This window comes from Onychomys torridus, chromosome X, assembly GCF_903995425.1.
Source record: "Onychomys torridus chromosome X, mOncTor1.1, whole genome shotgun sequence".
In the NCBI taxonomy this organism is placed as follows: Eukaryota; Metazoa; Chordata; class Mammalia; order Rodentia; family Cricetidae; genus Onychomys; species Onychomys torridus.
In genome coordinates this window covers 30,733,977-30,749,460 of record NC_050466.1, presented here as the reverse complement: position 1 = coordinate 30,749,460, position 15,484 = coordinate 30,733,977, and the positions used below count along the sequence as shown (strand labels likewise).

General features: G+C 41.0%; 2 long non-coding RNA genes across 2 annotated transcripts in view; one reads left to right on the top strand and one right to left on the bottom strand.

The window, feature by feature from the left end:
* Positions 1–15,484, bottom strand: part of LOC118574361 — a 71,251-nt gene that overhangs the window by 30,882 nt on the left and 24,885 nt on the right. The gene's annotated exons all lie outside the window — the stretch shown is intronic.
* Positions 988–14,741, top strand: LOC118574363. The gene is made up of 4 exons (XR_004943725.1): positions 988–1,036; positions 6,136–6,286; positions 11,945–12,096; positions 14,613–14,741. It is a non-coding gene; the product is annotated as an uncharacterized LOC118574363 (long non-coding RNA).

The window sequence follows — 15,484 nt, the reverse complement described above, 5'->3', positions numbered from 1 at the left end:
TGATCCCTTCCCTAACCAGGAAGCAATCCAATTTACCTGCACATGCAAAGGACATTTTAGTTTTCTCTAATGGAGTCTCATTGGGTATATAAAGCACACTTATGGGTAGACCTTTCTTTTGGGTATTTTTATCATACTTGTCTTTTGTTTGTATGTTATGGTTTCTGATTTTATGTCTTTATGCATTTTTCTTTTACATATGTTGTATCTGTGTGTGATGCTTGTACTTTTTTTAAAAAAAATTCTGGTTGGTTTTATTTGCCTTTTTTTGTTGTTGGTTTTTTGTTTTTTGTTTGTTTTTTGAGATAGGATCTCCCTAGTTCTGGCTGTCCTAGACCTCACTATGTAGACCAGGCTGTCCTAGAACTCACAAAGACCTTCCTGTTCTGCCTCCTAAATGCTGAGATTAAAGGAATGAGTCACCATACAGGCTCTTGTTTGTTTTTTAAAGAGAGAAAGAAAGAAGGTCTGGAGTTGGATGGGTGTGGAATTGGGGGGATCTGGGAGGAGATGGAGAAGGGGAAACTAAGATCAGAATATAGTGTATGAGCAAATTAATTTTCAATTAAAAAGAAAAATACCGGGCGGTGGTGTTGCAGGCCTTTAATCCCAGCACTTGGGAGGCAGAGGCAGGTGAATTTCTGTGAGTTCAAGGCCAGCCTGGTCTACAAAGTGAGTACCAGGAAAGGCACAAAACTACACAGAGAAACCCTGTTTCAAAAAAACAAAAGACAAACAAACAAACAAAAAATAAACCCAAAAAATAAAAAAGAAAAGAAAAATACTTCATAGCGAAAGAATGTGTTTTCTTTCCATTTTAAATGGAAACCTGAAGGATAAGCAAGGCCTCTGTCTTTAAGGGAAGTTCATACCACTCGCAGGGCCCACAGTTTACAAAGTAGTGACAAAGATGTAAGCTGTCTTTGCCACTTCTTATGTGATTTGTCTTTGCTACTTCTTAGGTCTTCAGACAAAAAGGTGCCAACAGTTTGACCCAGAACACAAGAAATACAGGGTTGAATATGAGGACAGTGAGGTAAGTAGTCACTTGTTGGGTAATCTGTTTTTTTTTTTTTTTCTTTTTAATTTAGTTATTTTGTTGATTTTACATCCTGACCACAGTTTCCCCTCCTTACTCTCCTACCATTCTCTCTTTTCACTTCCCCTTCACCTCCCACTCCCCCACTCCACTCCTCTCTTTTTCTTAAGAAAAGGACAGGCCTCCCATGGTTATCAACAAAGCTTGGAATGTCAAGTTGCAGTAAGATTATGTACTTACTTCCCCTTGTATTAAGGCTGGGTTAAGGCAATCCAGTATGAGGACTAGGTTCCTAAGAGCCAGCCAAGTCTTAGGGACAACCTATGCTCCCACTGTTAGGAGTTCCACGAGTAGACCAAGCTACGCAACTGTCACATATACGTAGAGGGCCTAGGTCAAACCCATGAAGACTACCTGGTTACTGCTTCAGACTCTGTAAGTTCATATAAGCTGGTTCAATTGTTTCTGTCAATTTTCTTGTGATGTCCTTGACACTTCTGGGTTCTACAATCCTTCCTCACTCTCTTCAGCAGGATTCCCTGAGTTCTGACTAATATTTGGCAGTGGATTCTGCATTTGTTTCCATCAGTTACTGGTTGAAGGCTCTCTGACTACAATTAGGATAGTCACCACCAATCTGATCACAGGAGATGGCCAGTTAAGGTAATATATCCACTATTACTAAGAACCTTAGCTGGGATCATCCTCGTAGAGTCATTGGAGTTTCCCTTGCATTAGGTTTCTATCTGACTCTGAAATGCCCCTCCTTTCCAGTCATCTCTTTTAATACTCTCCCCATCCAATCACATCCCAACCCAATCCCTCAAGTCCTCATCCCCACCCACTCCCAGTCCACCCAGGAGATTCCTTCTATTTCCCCTTTCCAGGGAGATCTGACCATCTCCCCTTGAGTACTCTTTATTACCTAGCTTCTTTGGGTCTGTGGATTGTAGCATGGTTATCTTTTACTTTACAGTTAATGTCCACTTATGAGTGAGTACATACCACATTTGTCTTTCTGGGTCTGGGTTAACTCATTTAGGATGATTTTTTTCTAGTTCTATATTTGCCTTCAAATTTCCTGAAATCCTTGTTTTTAACAGCTGAGTGATACTCCATTATGAATATGTACCACATCTTCTTTATTTATTCTTCAATTGAGCGGCATCTAGATTTTTTCCAGGTTCTGGATATTACCAATAAGGCTGCTATGAACATAGTTGAGTGAGTGTCATTGTGATAGGATGGAGTGTCCTTTGGGTATATGCCCAAGAATGGTATAGTTGGGTCTTGAGGTAGATGATTCCCAATTTTCTGAGAAACTACCATATTGATTTCCCAAGTGGCTGTACAAGTTTGCACTCCCACCAGCAGTGGAGGAGTAGTCCCCTTGCTCCACATCCTCTCCAGCATAAGCTCTCATTTATGTTTTTGATCTTAGCCATTCTGACAGGTGTAAGATGGAATCTTAGAGTAGTTTTGATTTGCATTTCCCTGATGGCTGTGGATGATGAACATTTCTTTAAGTGTATTTCATTTCAGTCATTTGAGATTCCTCTGTTGAGAATTTTCTATTTGGGTCAGTACCCCATTTTTTACTTGGCTTATTTGGTACTTTGAGGTCTAGTTTCTTCAGTTCTTTATATAATTTACAGGTCAGCCCTCTGTTAGATACAGGGTTGGTGAAGATCTTTTTCTCTAGGCTGCCGTTTTCTCCTGCTGACAGTGTCCTTTGCCTTATAGAAGCTTTTCAGTTTTACCAGGCCTTGTTTATTAATCGTTGATTTTAGTGTCTGTGCTTTTGGTGTTCTCTTAAGGAAGTAGTCTCCTGTGCCAGTGTGTTCAAGGCGACTTCTTATTGTGTCTTCTATCAGGTTCAATGTAACTGGATTTATGTTGAGGTCTTTGATCTACCTGGACTTGAGTTTTTTGCATGGTGGTAGATATGGATCTATTTGCATTCATTTACATGTAGACATCCAGTTATGACAGCACCATTTGTTGAAGATGCTTTCTTTTTCTCCATTGTATAATTTTGGCTTCTTTGTCACAAATCAGGTGTCCATAGTGTGGATATATGTCTGGGTCTATAATTTAATTCCATTGATCCACATGTCTGTTTTAATACCAATACCATGCTGTTACTATAGGTCTGTAGTAGAGCTTGAAATCCAGGCTGTTGATACCTCTGGCAATTCTTTTATTGTTGTAGGTAATCTGGGTTTTTTGTTTTTCCATATGAAGTTGAATATTGTTCTGTCAAGGTCTGTAAAGAATTGTGTTGGGATTTTGATGGGGAGTGCATTGAATCTGTAGATTGATTTTGGTAAGATTGCCATTTTTACTATGTTATTCCTATGTTTCTGAGAGCATGGGAAATCTTTCAATCCTCTGATATATTCTTCAATTTTTTTCTTTGAAGACTTCCAAGTTTTGATCATACATGTCATTCACTTGCTTGGTTAGAATTATCCCAAAATATGAATCTGTTCTTTTAAGGCCCAAATGTCATTTCTTGACAGGATCCAACTAACTGGCAAAAGTAGAGAATTCAATGTGATTTGAAATGCTTGGTGACAGATAGGAAAAACACTTAGTTACAACATGGAGGGGAGAATTTTACTCATGAGAAAATATTAACAGTGTAGGTGGTAGGTTGGGGCCATAATTTGGTTTCACAGAGAACACCAGACCAAGAGCACAGTATGAGCTTGTCCCTTCCAAATGAGCAAAATAAAAGGCAGCCATATTTACTTTCAGTGTTTTTTCTTTCTTTTTTTTTTTTCTTTTTTTCAAACAAGAAAGGCGGGAGAAAACATTTCATAATGGTGCTTTCATATGCATGTAGAACAATACTGCCACCATGAGGAAACACTTTCAAACCAGATTGTGCCATTCTGGCTTCCTGCCCTCTCCTCAAAGTAAGGTCTAGAGAGGCATGGAGAAGCTGATGCTATATACCAGGCTTCCTTGAATTCTTCTAAGACCATAGAACCTGCATGCTCAGGTTTTATCATTATAATTATATAATGTTCAACAACTGATGAAAGTGTAAATTTGAGACTGTGCAGTGAAAGGTGTTTGTGGGTACGTGTAACTTGCTTGAGGCCTTGTGTTTGATCCTATGTACTCCATAACCAGTGGAGCCATCCTGTAATCCCAGCTCTAGAAGGTGGAGGTGGGAAAAACAAAGTCCTGATAGGCTAGATTGGGATCTTGAGACCACTGGGCTTAAAGACCCTGTCCCATAAAATGCAACAAAACTTAACCTCATAAGAATTCCAAAGAAAATAGTTGAAAAATGTTGAAGTGGTTTGTGGGTTTTTTTGTTTTTCTGTTTTTGTCAAGAAATGCCCATTGTTTATGAAGAGTATATATGGAAATCTATTAGTCTACAAGGATTATTGAGCTTAAAAATGGGATCCCTTGCCAACAGTATCTGTGGTAAGACAGAACACAGAAGAATCTGTTGTAGAACCTCAGAGGTGAGACCCATTATTACAGAAACCTTCATCTCTAGGCACTGAATTTAAATTCCAGAACATTCTTCTACCTCTTTATGTGGAGTATCTCTTTTTATCTCTTGAGACAGAAGATTTGATGCAGTGGCAAGGTATGGGACAGAGTGTTGGGAAGGAGTGCCCAGGTGAATGAAATCTGCACCCCAGAGAAAACAAGGGGTACATTTAATTTCTGAGAAATGAATGCTTTTGCTGAAAGTGGTAAATTTAGGACACATTTTGGTTTCAGGTAGACAAACAAAAATTAGATCGTTCAGCAGTTCTTACCAAAAGTGAAAACAGTTGTGTTTCCTGGTACCCTTTTCTCTGGGTGATGATTTTCAGGTAGCAACGGTGGGAGAAGAGCTCTAAGATGATGCTTTTGACCACAGCTAGTTCATTACTGTAAATGATTCTTGAGGGGTCATTCTTCAGCAGTACCCAGATACTCTTTACAGACCACATCACACTGCATACACAAGGCCTATTACATCCACCACAATATGGGCTATGAGCAAGTGAGTCTGGCTGAGAACCAAGTTTCCTGATGCCTAATTTGCTCTCATCCAGACACTGAGTTAACAGCAGTTTCATGTCCGAACTACAACTGGATGCTGAGATTGGCCCCCAATACCACAAGAGAATCGGGTACCATGAGAAAGGACTCGGGGTAGAATTCTGAATGAAGAGGGGGAGAAATGCAGGATTTCTTTGTTGACTAGACTCTTACTTCTTCAAGAGAGAAGATGCATGAAGAACATGGGCGCCTCAGATTGCACTTTCATTTTTCTCTTTTTGTTTGCTTTATTACCATCTTCTCTTCTGTCCTTTGGTGCTGGAGTTCTGGTGTAAGTCCTTATCCACTAGATGTGACATCAATATAAAGTGGTGATAGGAGCTAAATTCTACGAGTGGATCATTTTCCTCCCTTTGCCAGAAGAAGGCAGGGCTGCCTCAATTGCTAGACTGCTCCTTGGTGCTGGTGGTTTTTTTCAGATCTGAAAGGCGGGAGCAGAGAGCTGCAGTACAGTTTCTTGGCTCCTCTGGGGCAACACTGCCCTCATGTGGAAACAGTTTCGTAAATTCCTGTGCCCTCACTGCTTCCTCAATACTGCTTGTCACCATTTTGAGGGTGAAGGTCTACAAGGACTCTTACACTAAGCCTGGCCTCATACCATTTTTTACCCCCTTTGTACAGGGACTGGAATCATGGGACCTTTCAAAGTCTTAATGTACACCCATTTGATGGTAGGACCAGTACTGAGTATAGGACTATATATAAAACATAGATTTAAAAGAAAATTAATTAAATATTTAGTTTTATGTACAGGACAAAGATACAACTCTATGATCTACCATCTGATTGTCATTTATAATCCTTTCAGTACTTGTTCCACTCCAAATACAATGGAACATTTTATCTGCAGACCTTCATTACAGGCAGGCAGTCAACCTCCAGCTGGACACTCAGGTCCTGCTGCCTCTGTCCTCATGTGGGTATGGTGTCTAGGGAAAATGTGAAGTGAATCTGGCAGAGAAGCAGGTTTCCTGGTTTCTAGATTTGATTGATTAGCAGCATGTTCTTATTCTACCTAGAACTGAAACGTAAGATTCACCTCAAGACCACAAGACAATCATCCACCAGGAGTAAGCAGTGGCAGTAGAATACTGCTGAGAGAAGAAGAAACTCAAGGCTTGATCATTGACTGGCCAGTGACTTCTTCAAAATAGATGATGCCTGAGGAAGGTGGGTGGGCACCTCAGATCTCCCTGTCTTTCCTGCTGCCTTAGATCATAAATTCCATGTACTTTCCTTCTTCCATTTAGAGTTTTGTCTTTTCTGTTTTGATGGTGGATTCCAATGAAGGTTCAGATCCACTGGCTGTGGCATTGACATAAAATTAAAATGGAAGCGAAACTAACCCTCAGTAAATCACTTTTCTTCCCTTTGCAGGAAGAAGGCAGGGCTGCCAGAGTTGTCTGCCTCTGCCTCTGTAGTGCAGCTTTTTTTTTTTTTTTCAGATTGGAAAGGCGGGAGCAGAGAGACATGTGACTGGTGCCCTCTGTGCTGTGGATCAACACTGCCATCATGCGGAAAATGTTTTGTAAATCCTAGCTCATGCACGCACTGCTCCTTCAATGCTACTTCTAGCCATTTTTGCAGGTGTGAGGGTTAGTGTAATTCAAAAAGAGCTGAGCTTGGCCTCCTTCCATTTTCTATTTGTGTTTTCTGTAGGTAGACTGGAATCACGGGACCTTCAGAGTCTTAATGTAGACCCTTTTGGCCGAGTTACTAGTGCACAGCTGTGCTGAGGTCCAGGAAGAGGAAGTGGAGGGGCGGGGTTTTGCATTGCTCAGCTTGCAATATGAATCAACTAGCTGGTATCCTAGGGTGGTAAGGCGCCTCACTCTCTGATGAGAAAGCTCTACAGTCCATGTTTCTGTTGGCTGAGAAGACCTCAAGGAAACCCAAGTAGGCACCCACAGTTGTGGTTCATCTCAAATCACCATCTTCCGCCATTGCTAAGAATCATGGGAAGGAAGCTCAGTGGCGCTATGACTTTTGAAACTGCAACCTCTTGATGGCAGTAGAGCTCAAGGAAGGAGCTCCCAAGTGCTTGTCTCCCGCCCTTCCTGTCTGAAAAAAAAAAACAAAAACAACCCACCACCCAGAGACAAAGTCCCAAAAGAAGATTGCAGCCTTGAGTGTTGCCCAGCTTTTAGTACTTTGAAAAGTATTTTGACTTATTTTTTAGATGAAGCCAACCTGAGGCCTAACTCTAGCAAAGGTCATGGAACTCGTCACCTTCTGTTATGTAGCATATTTCACAATTTCTTCTTTGTAACTCTTGTTTAATTTGTCTAGGCACCTATGTTAAAGCTAACTGCAAGGATTATTATAATATGTAAGGATTATTATACTCATATTTATAAAGATTATGATATACTTATCATTGAAAGGATTATTTTATGAGGATTATTTCTAAGTCTAGAAAAAGGATCACTTGCAAACATATCTGTAGTAATAGAGAATACAGCAAGGCCCGTTAGAAGAGATTCCTTCCTCTAGCCAGTGAATTCAGAATTCTCAGAACATTCATTTCCCTCTTTATGTGCAATGTCTCTCATTTTGTGACAACAGCACAGTATGGCACATAAACTGCTGGGCAGAAATGCACAGATGAACTTGTAAAGTCCATCTGGCTAGAGCATGGAACACATTTAATTTCTGGGAAATGAAACCTTTTGCTGAGGTGGATTGCCAGAACTCAGAAGGCTAAAACAAGGAGGGTCACGAGTTACGTGTTCGACTCAGGTGGAGTATATATTATGGGGTTACGTCCCGGTAGGCCTGGATATACAGGGAGATTCTAAAAAATAAAGAGGAAGAAAGAGAAAAGGAAAACAAAAGTCTCACAGCAACACCATCAAATGTGAAAATCATTCACGGAACCAAGAGTAAAAAGTTCATTAAACGTCTGATAAAATTTTGACCAAGGTCCATGCCCTTCTCTCTTCTTGTTAGATTTTTTTTTTTCTTTTATAAAAAATTTTTTTTGAGACAAGGTTTCTCTGTGGAAACAGTGTTAGCTGTGCTGGAATTTGCTTTGTAGACCAGGCTGGCCTGGAACTCACAGGGATCCTCCTGCCTCTGCCTCCCAAGTGCTGGCATTAAGGGTGTGTGCCACCACCACCAGGCCTTGCTTTCTATTTTAGGCAGGACACCTTTGTTTAGAAGGTTCCCCTTGCTCTGAGGCATCCTAAACACTACAGGCTCTTATGCTTCCCATGGAACAGGACTGTGCATATACTCCAACAGAAGCCTTGACGGACTCAAGACTCATAGTGCAGTGGCATCAAAGGAAAGCCTGCTAACTCTTGTTTCAGGGGAGAGCAGCAGGACACAAGGGCCCCAAAGACTGAACTGATGTCCTCTTGTTCTGTCCAGGATGGAGGCCCACCCCAAACTCAATGTTGCTATGTACAGGCAGCTGTTGCTCCTCTCTAGACTCCCTGCCCAGTGCTGATGACAAAAGCACCCTATTGATTGAGAGACCGGTGATCAGGAAGTAGAGCGGCGGAGTTTGGCACTGCTCAGCTTGCAATATGAATCTCCTAGCTGGTGTCCTAGAGCAGGAAGGCACCTCCCTCTCTGGGTTTTGATGAGAAAATTCCACAGACCTCGTTTCTGTTGGGGCCCGAGGAGAAGTGGAGGAAGCCCAAGGAGGCATCCACAGTTGATCTAGTTTCTGCAATCGCCCTCTCTTCCGCCATGGCTAAGAATCATGGGAAGGAAGCTCAGTGGCGCTGTGACTTTTGAAACTGCATCCTCATGATGGCAGTAGAGGACCAGGAGAAGTCTTGTGAGTGCTTGTCTCCCGCCCTACCTGTCTGAAAAAAACGCCACTCAGAGAAATGCACCAGAGAAGATGGCTGCCCTCAGTTTGGCCAAGCTTTGTGTACTTTGGAAAGTATTTTACATTTTGTCTCACTTTGTACATGAAACCAATCTGAGGCCAAACTGTAGCCATGTCATAGAACTCTTTTCCTTTTGTTTAACTGGACATTTCCCCTTTTGTTCATTTTCACTCTGTCCAGCTGCCTAGTGTCATTTAAAAATTTGCAACTTTCAATTTTTATTGTTTTTTACACAATAAACACATGCTGTGAGATTTAGAAGGCAAGGATCATGAAGTTAACACAGGAAGGACAAAGGTGATAGCTGAGGGATATTTTCATTTCCTTTTCTTTAACTGTTCACTTTTCACCCATCCCAGATTCTGAAGGTTTCCTTCAAAGCCTGGCAGTGTTTAATTGTCATACTTTTCACACAATAAAGACATGCTATCAGAGTTATAACAAAGTTCCCTGATGTTGACCCATGCTGAGCACTGGATTTAAGAGAAGTGCGACTCTTGTCCTCCCCAGGCTTCCAGGTTTCTCTGATCTTCCCATTGCAAGTAGCTGAGTTCTCTGTGTCAGTTAAGATGCTTTGTTTGGTTGCCGTGATGGGGACATACTTAGAGCCTCTGGCTTGATAGGCAGAGTGCCACCACTGCATGTGCCAGCATTTCAGTTTGTTTTGAAGATGTCTCCAGCCTTCCCAAGTGTTAGACCTGTTAGGCCTGCAAGAGATCTTAGAGCAGGCTAGCCTGAGGTCCTGAGTTGGATCTCTAGGATGCAAACAATGGAAGGAGTGACCTCAGTCCTGCAAGTGGTCCTCTGATCCACATTAGGAGGTAGTGTCTGCCCCACCTCCAAACACACAGGCACTCACACAGGGGGAAAAAATGTGTGACGACAAACAGGACATTAAAAAATAGACAAAGACCAGGACAGGAGGACTCTGTCCTCCAGCTAGGAGAGAGGTGAGGAAGAACATTGATTAGGCTGCTAGTCGGAGTGATGGTATGATGGCTGTGCATCAGTTTTAGGTTGATGTGGAAATTCTGGGAGAATCTTTTCATTAAAAGATAGAGGGCAGGAGAGGGAAGTGAGGAGTGTCAAAGAAAGATACCATAACCATTGCAAAAAACAAACGAACAAAAAGTTGAAAACTAAGCAAAAAAAAAAAAACTGTAAGTAAATATTTAAGAAAATGTCTATGAAAAATTTTTTGTAAGGTCAGAATTCATGAAGGACACAAGACTCATTGTGCAATGACATAGTTTCAGGGGAGAGCAGCAGGACACAAGGGTCCCAAGAATGCACCAGTGAGTGACTGTTCTTCTGGTTCTTTCGAGGATGGAGGCCTGTCCAAATTTATGGTTTCACCATGTGCAGGCAACTGTTGGTCCTCTCTGGGCCCCTCATTATCCATGTTTGATGAGAAAGCACCCTATTGACTGAGAGACCAATGGACAGCTGTGCTGAGGTCCAGGAAGAGGAAGTGGAGGGGCGGGGTTTGTACTGCTCAGTCCCCAGTATGAATCTACTAGCTCTTGTCCTAGGGTAGGAAGGTGCTTCACTCTCCAGTTTCTCATTAGAAATTTCTACATGCCTCGTTTATGTTGGGGCCTGAGGAGAAAAGAAGCCCAAGAAGGCATCCACAGTTGTTGTAGTTTCTGTAGTCTCCATCTTCCTGTGATGGCCAAGAATCATGGGAAGGAAGCTCAGTGGTGCTGTGACTTTAGAAACTGCAACCTCATGATGGCGGTAGAGCTCCAGCAAGGATCTTGTGAGTGCGTCTCTCCCTCCCTTCTTGTCTGGAAAAAAAGCCAGTCAGAGACAAAGGCCCCAAGGAAGATGGCTGCCCTGAGTTTTGCCCACTTTGTGTACTAGAGTTTTGTGCATCTTGTTGACCACATTTAGCCAAACTGAGACTATCAGTACATAACATAGAACTCTTGTCCTTCTCTTATGGAGGATGTTTCCCATTTCCTTGATTTTTATGCTTTCTAGATATGGTCTTCTTAAAAATTTGATCCCATTAATTTGTTGTAGGTTTTACACAATAAATTTATAATGGGAGATTTATAATCAAAGGATTATTTTAACCCATGCAGTACAATGTAAATAGCTGAGGGGTTCATTGCTTGCATAGCATGCTCTAGGTCCCTGAGTTTAATCACTAGTACTGGGGGTGCGGGTGCTAATGTATACATAGTTTATGCTATGGGGAATTTCCCAATTCTTAATGTTGTGAGAAATTTCCATGTAAGTAAATCTTATTTATGAGGATGGAATTGTAAGAGTTAATATTAATAATGAGATCTATTGAGAGGACTTTTTGTGCCACAGGCCAGGCAGTGGTGACACATGCATTTAATTCCAGTACTGGGTAGGTAGAGGCAGGAGGATATCTTTGAATGCTAGGTCAGGCTTGTCTACAGTTAGTTCCAGGACATCCAGACCTACTCAGAGAAACCCTGCCTCGAAAACCAAACAACAACAGCAACAAAATGAGCTCTATTCATTTCACTGTCCTTATTTTATTAATCATTTTAATGAATGTTTTGTGTGTATGAATCTTCAATCATAATAATTATTATCATTATATTATTATTATTATTTTGAGGCAGGATTACTCTGTGTAACAGTCCTAGCTGTTCTGGAACTCACTTTGTAGACCAGGCTAACTTCAAATTCACAGAGATCCACTTGCCTCTGTCTCCTAAGTGCTGGGATTAAATTCCCAGTGGAATTTTTAGGGTGACATATCTACTATCTGATTGTCATTTATAATCCTTTCAGTACTTGTTCCACTCCAAATACAATGGAGCATTATATCTGCAGACCTTCATAACAGGCAGATAGTCAACCTCCAGCTGGACACTCAGGTCCTGCTGCCTCTGTCCTCATGTGGGTATGGTGTCTAGGGAAAATGTGAAGTGAATCTGGCAGAGAAGCAGGTTTCCTGGTTTCTAGATTTGATTGATTAGCAGCATGTTCTTATTCTACCTAGAACTGAAATGTAAGATTTCACCTCAAGACCACAAGACAATCATCCACCAGGAGTAAGCAGTGGCAGTAGAATACTGCTGAGAGAAGAAGAAACTCAAGGCTTGATCATTGACTGGCCAGTGACTTCTTCAAAATAGATGATGCCTGAGGAAGGTGGGTAGGTACCTCAGATCTCCCTGTCTTTCCTGCTGCCTTAGATCATAAATTCCATGTACTTTCCTTCTTCCATTTAGAGTTTTGTCTTTTCTGTTTTGATGGTGGATTCCAATGAAGGTTCAGATCCACTGGCTGTGGCATTGACATAAAATTAAAATGGAAGCGAAACTAACCCTCAGTAAATCACTTTTCTTCCCTTTGCAGGAAGAAGGCCAGAGTCACCGGACTCTGCCTCTGTAGTGCAGTTTTTTTTCAGATTGGAAAGTCGGGAGCAGAGATATATGTGACTTGCACCTTCTTTGCTCTAGATCAACACTGCTAACATGGAAAATGCTTTGTATATCCTTGCTCATGCACACTCTGCTTTGTGGTGGTATTGAGTTCCCCAAAATACTGTGTACCCTAATAAACTTATCTGGGGCCAGAAAACAGAAAAGCCAGTAGATACAGAGGCCAGAAAATGGTGGCACACACACCTTTAATCCTAGCATTCCAGAGGCAGAAATCCATCTGGATCTCTGTGAGTTCAAGGCCACACTGGAAATAGCCAGGCATGGTGACTCACGCCTTTAATCCCAGGAAGTGATGGCAGAAAGCAGAAAAGTATATAAGGCATGAAAACCAGGAACTAAGAGGGTTAAGCTTTAGGCTTTTGAGCAGCACAGTTCAGCTGAGATCCATTTGGATGAGGACTCAGAAGCTTCTAGTCTGAGGAAACAGGATCAGTTGAGGAATTGGTGATGTGAGGAAACTGTGGCTTGTTCTGCTTCTCTAATCTTCCAGCATTTATTCCAATCACTGGCACCACATTTGATTTTAATTGGACCATTTAAGATTCATGCTGCACTACTTCTTCCTCAATGCTGCCTTGATCCGTTTTTTGAAGGTGAGGGTTAGCATAATTCATAAAGAGCTGAGCTCCGCCTCCTTCCATTTTTTATTTGTGTTTCCTGTAGGTAGACTGGAATCACGGGACCCTTCAGAGTCTTAATGTAGACCCTGTTGGCCGAGGGCCCAGTTACTAGTGCACAGCTGTGCTGAGGTCCAGGAAGAGGAAGTGGAGGGGCGGGGTTTTGCATTGCTCAGCTTGCAATATGAATCAACTAGCTGGTGTCCTAGAGCAGGAGGGCGCCACACTCTTCAGAATCTTGTGTGAAAACTCTACAGTCTTTGTTTCCTTTTTGGACTGAGATATCAGTGAAGCCTAAGTAGGAACCCACAGTTGTCTGGAATCGCCGTCTTCTGCCATGGCTAAGAATCATGGGAAGGAAGCTCAGTGGCGCTGTGACTTTTGAAACTTCACCCTCATGATGGCAGTAGAGGTCAAGGAGGGAGCTTGCGAGTACTTGTCTCCCGCCCCTCCTGTCTGAAAAAAAACCAGAGACAAAGGCCCCCAAAATGGCTGCCCTGAGGTCTGCCTATCTTTGCATACTTTGAAAAGTGTTTGTGTGTATCTTGTTTTCCACAATTTACCAAAGTAAGGCTTAAATTTAGTGGAGGACACAGGACTCTTTTTCATCTATTATAGACTATATTTCCCTTTCATTCGTTTTCATTTTGCCCAGCTGCCTAGTGTTATTTAAAATTTTGGTTCTCTTTTTTCTTGTAATTTTTAGAGACTAAAGATGTCCTCTGAGATTTAGAAGGAAAGTACTCTGAAGTTAACACATGTAGGTCAATGGCTACTGCTGAGGGGTACAACACTTGTGTTTTATGCCCTAGGCTCTGTTTTTGAGCCTCAATTCTGGCTTTCCTCAGTGTTTCCCACGTTGGAATAGTTTCAATCCTAGTTTATTTTAGTCTTTCAATGTCAAGCCAATCTAAGGCCTAAATGTAGCCAATGTCTTGGGACTGTTTTTCCTTTTGTTAATGTAGACTATTTCCCATTTCCTTATTTTTAACTGTTTATTTTCATTCCCTTTAGCTACCTAATGGTGTCCTTAAAAGTCTGGCAATATTTATTTGCTTTAATTTTCACATAATGAAGATCCTCTAGGAGGTTTAGAAACAAAGTTTCCCCACACAGGGCAATGGGTATTGCTAAGGTATTACAATCCTTGCCTAACATTACCTAGATCCTGGGTTTATTCCCCATGACTGGAATGGGTAGTCTTTTTCATATATACTTTATGCCATAGGGAATTTCCTAGTCCCAATATTGTGAAAAATATCCATGGCAGTAAATCTTACCTGTAATATTATTAGGATGCAATTGTAGAAATGAATTAATGATATTAATGGGTCTTTCTCCTTCTCCCTCCATCTTATTCCCCTGCTTCCATCTTTCCCTCCCTTTTTTCTTTGTCACTGAACTCCACTCCCTCTCTCTTTCTCTTCCTCTCAGTGTGTATACCTCAAGGCACAATTGTAGTATTACATTGACTAGCCTAAATTTTGTTTGAAAGCAGTTAGCTCTAATGAACAATCCTGTATCTTATATATGTAAGAGGAGCTGCTAATGGTGCTTGCTTTGGGTAATGATATTTACAGTAGTTTCCATTTGTTCTTCATAGATGTGAATACTGGAAAGATAATTCCAGAAGCTGACTTTTGATGCTTCTATTGACTCATGCCTGTAATCCCAGCACTTATAAGGCTGGAGGAGGATGACAGCTGTGAGGCTGAGCATAGTTTGGCTTCCATACACAGTGAGTTCTATGATGATTTTTAAAATATTCCTTTTTTTCCTTGTCTTTTGAGACAGGGTATCTCTGTGCAACATTCCTAGATGTCCTTGAACTTACTTTGTAGACCTGGTTGGCTTTGATGTCATTGAGACCCACCTGCCTCTACCTCCCAAGTGTGGGGATTAAATGAATACAGCACCACCAGGCTTTAAAATATTCTTAATTGGAGAATGTATCTTGAATAAAACATGCTAAAAATTATTCCTTCAAAATGTTTTACTGACCTTATGGAACTAAGCAATCTGTATTTAATTAACTGAACATAAGATACTTATTTTAAAATACATAATGATAGGTTTATTGTTTATTTCTTGATTTACATATCTGTAATAAGTGTTAAGAAAATTTTGAAATGAGTCTAGAAGAGTAACTCAGATTAATTAAATGTATTAATTAAATGCATTAATTTATAGATACTATATATAATACATATATACTATAATAAAATAATCACATTATATTATGTTAATTTTAAATAGCATGTCTACTTAACTTAATAGTCAGGTGATTTGAATGAGAGAACGTCAAGTAGTATTTGTGTTTCTTGGGTATCCTCCAGTGCCTCATCTTTCATGAACATAACCAGAGTGTATCCTATGGTCCTCTTTACCATTTGCTCCTTCTAAGGTAGACCCTTGTTTATTTGGCATTTTTGTCCCTTTTCTTGAGTTAAGTTACTTTCCCTGGACACTGCTACT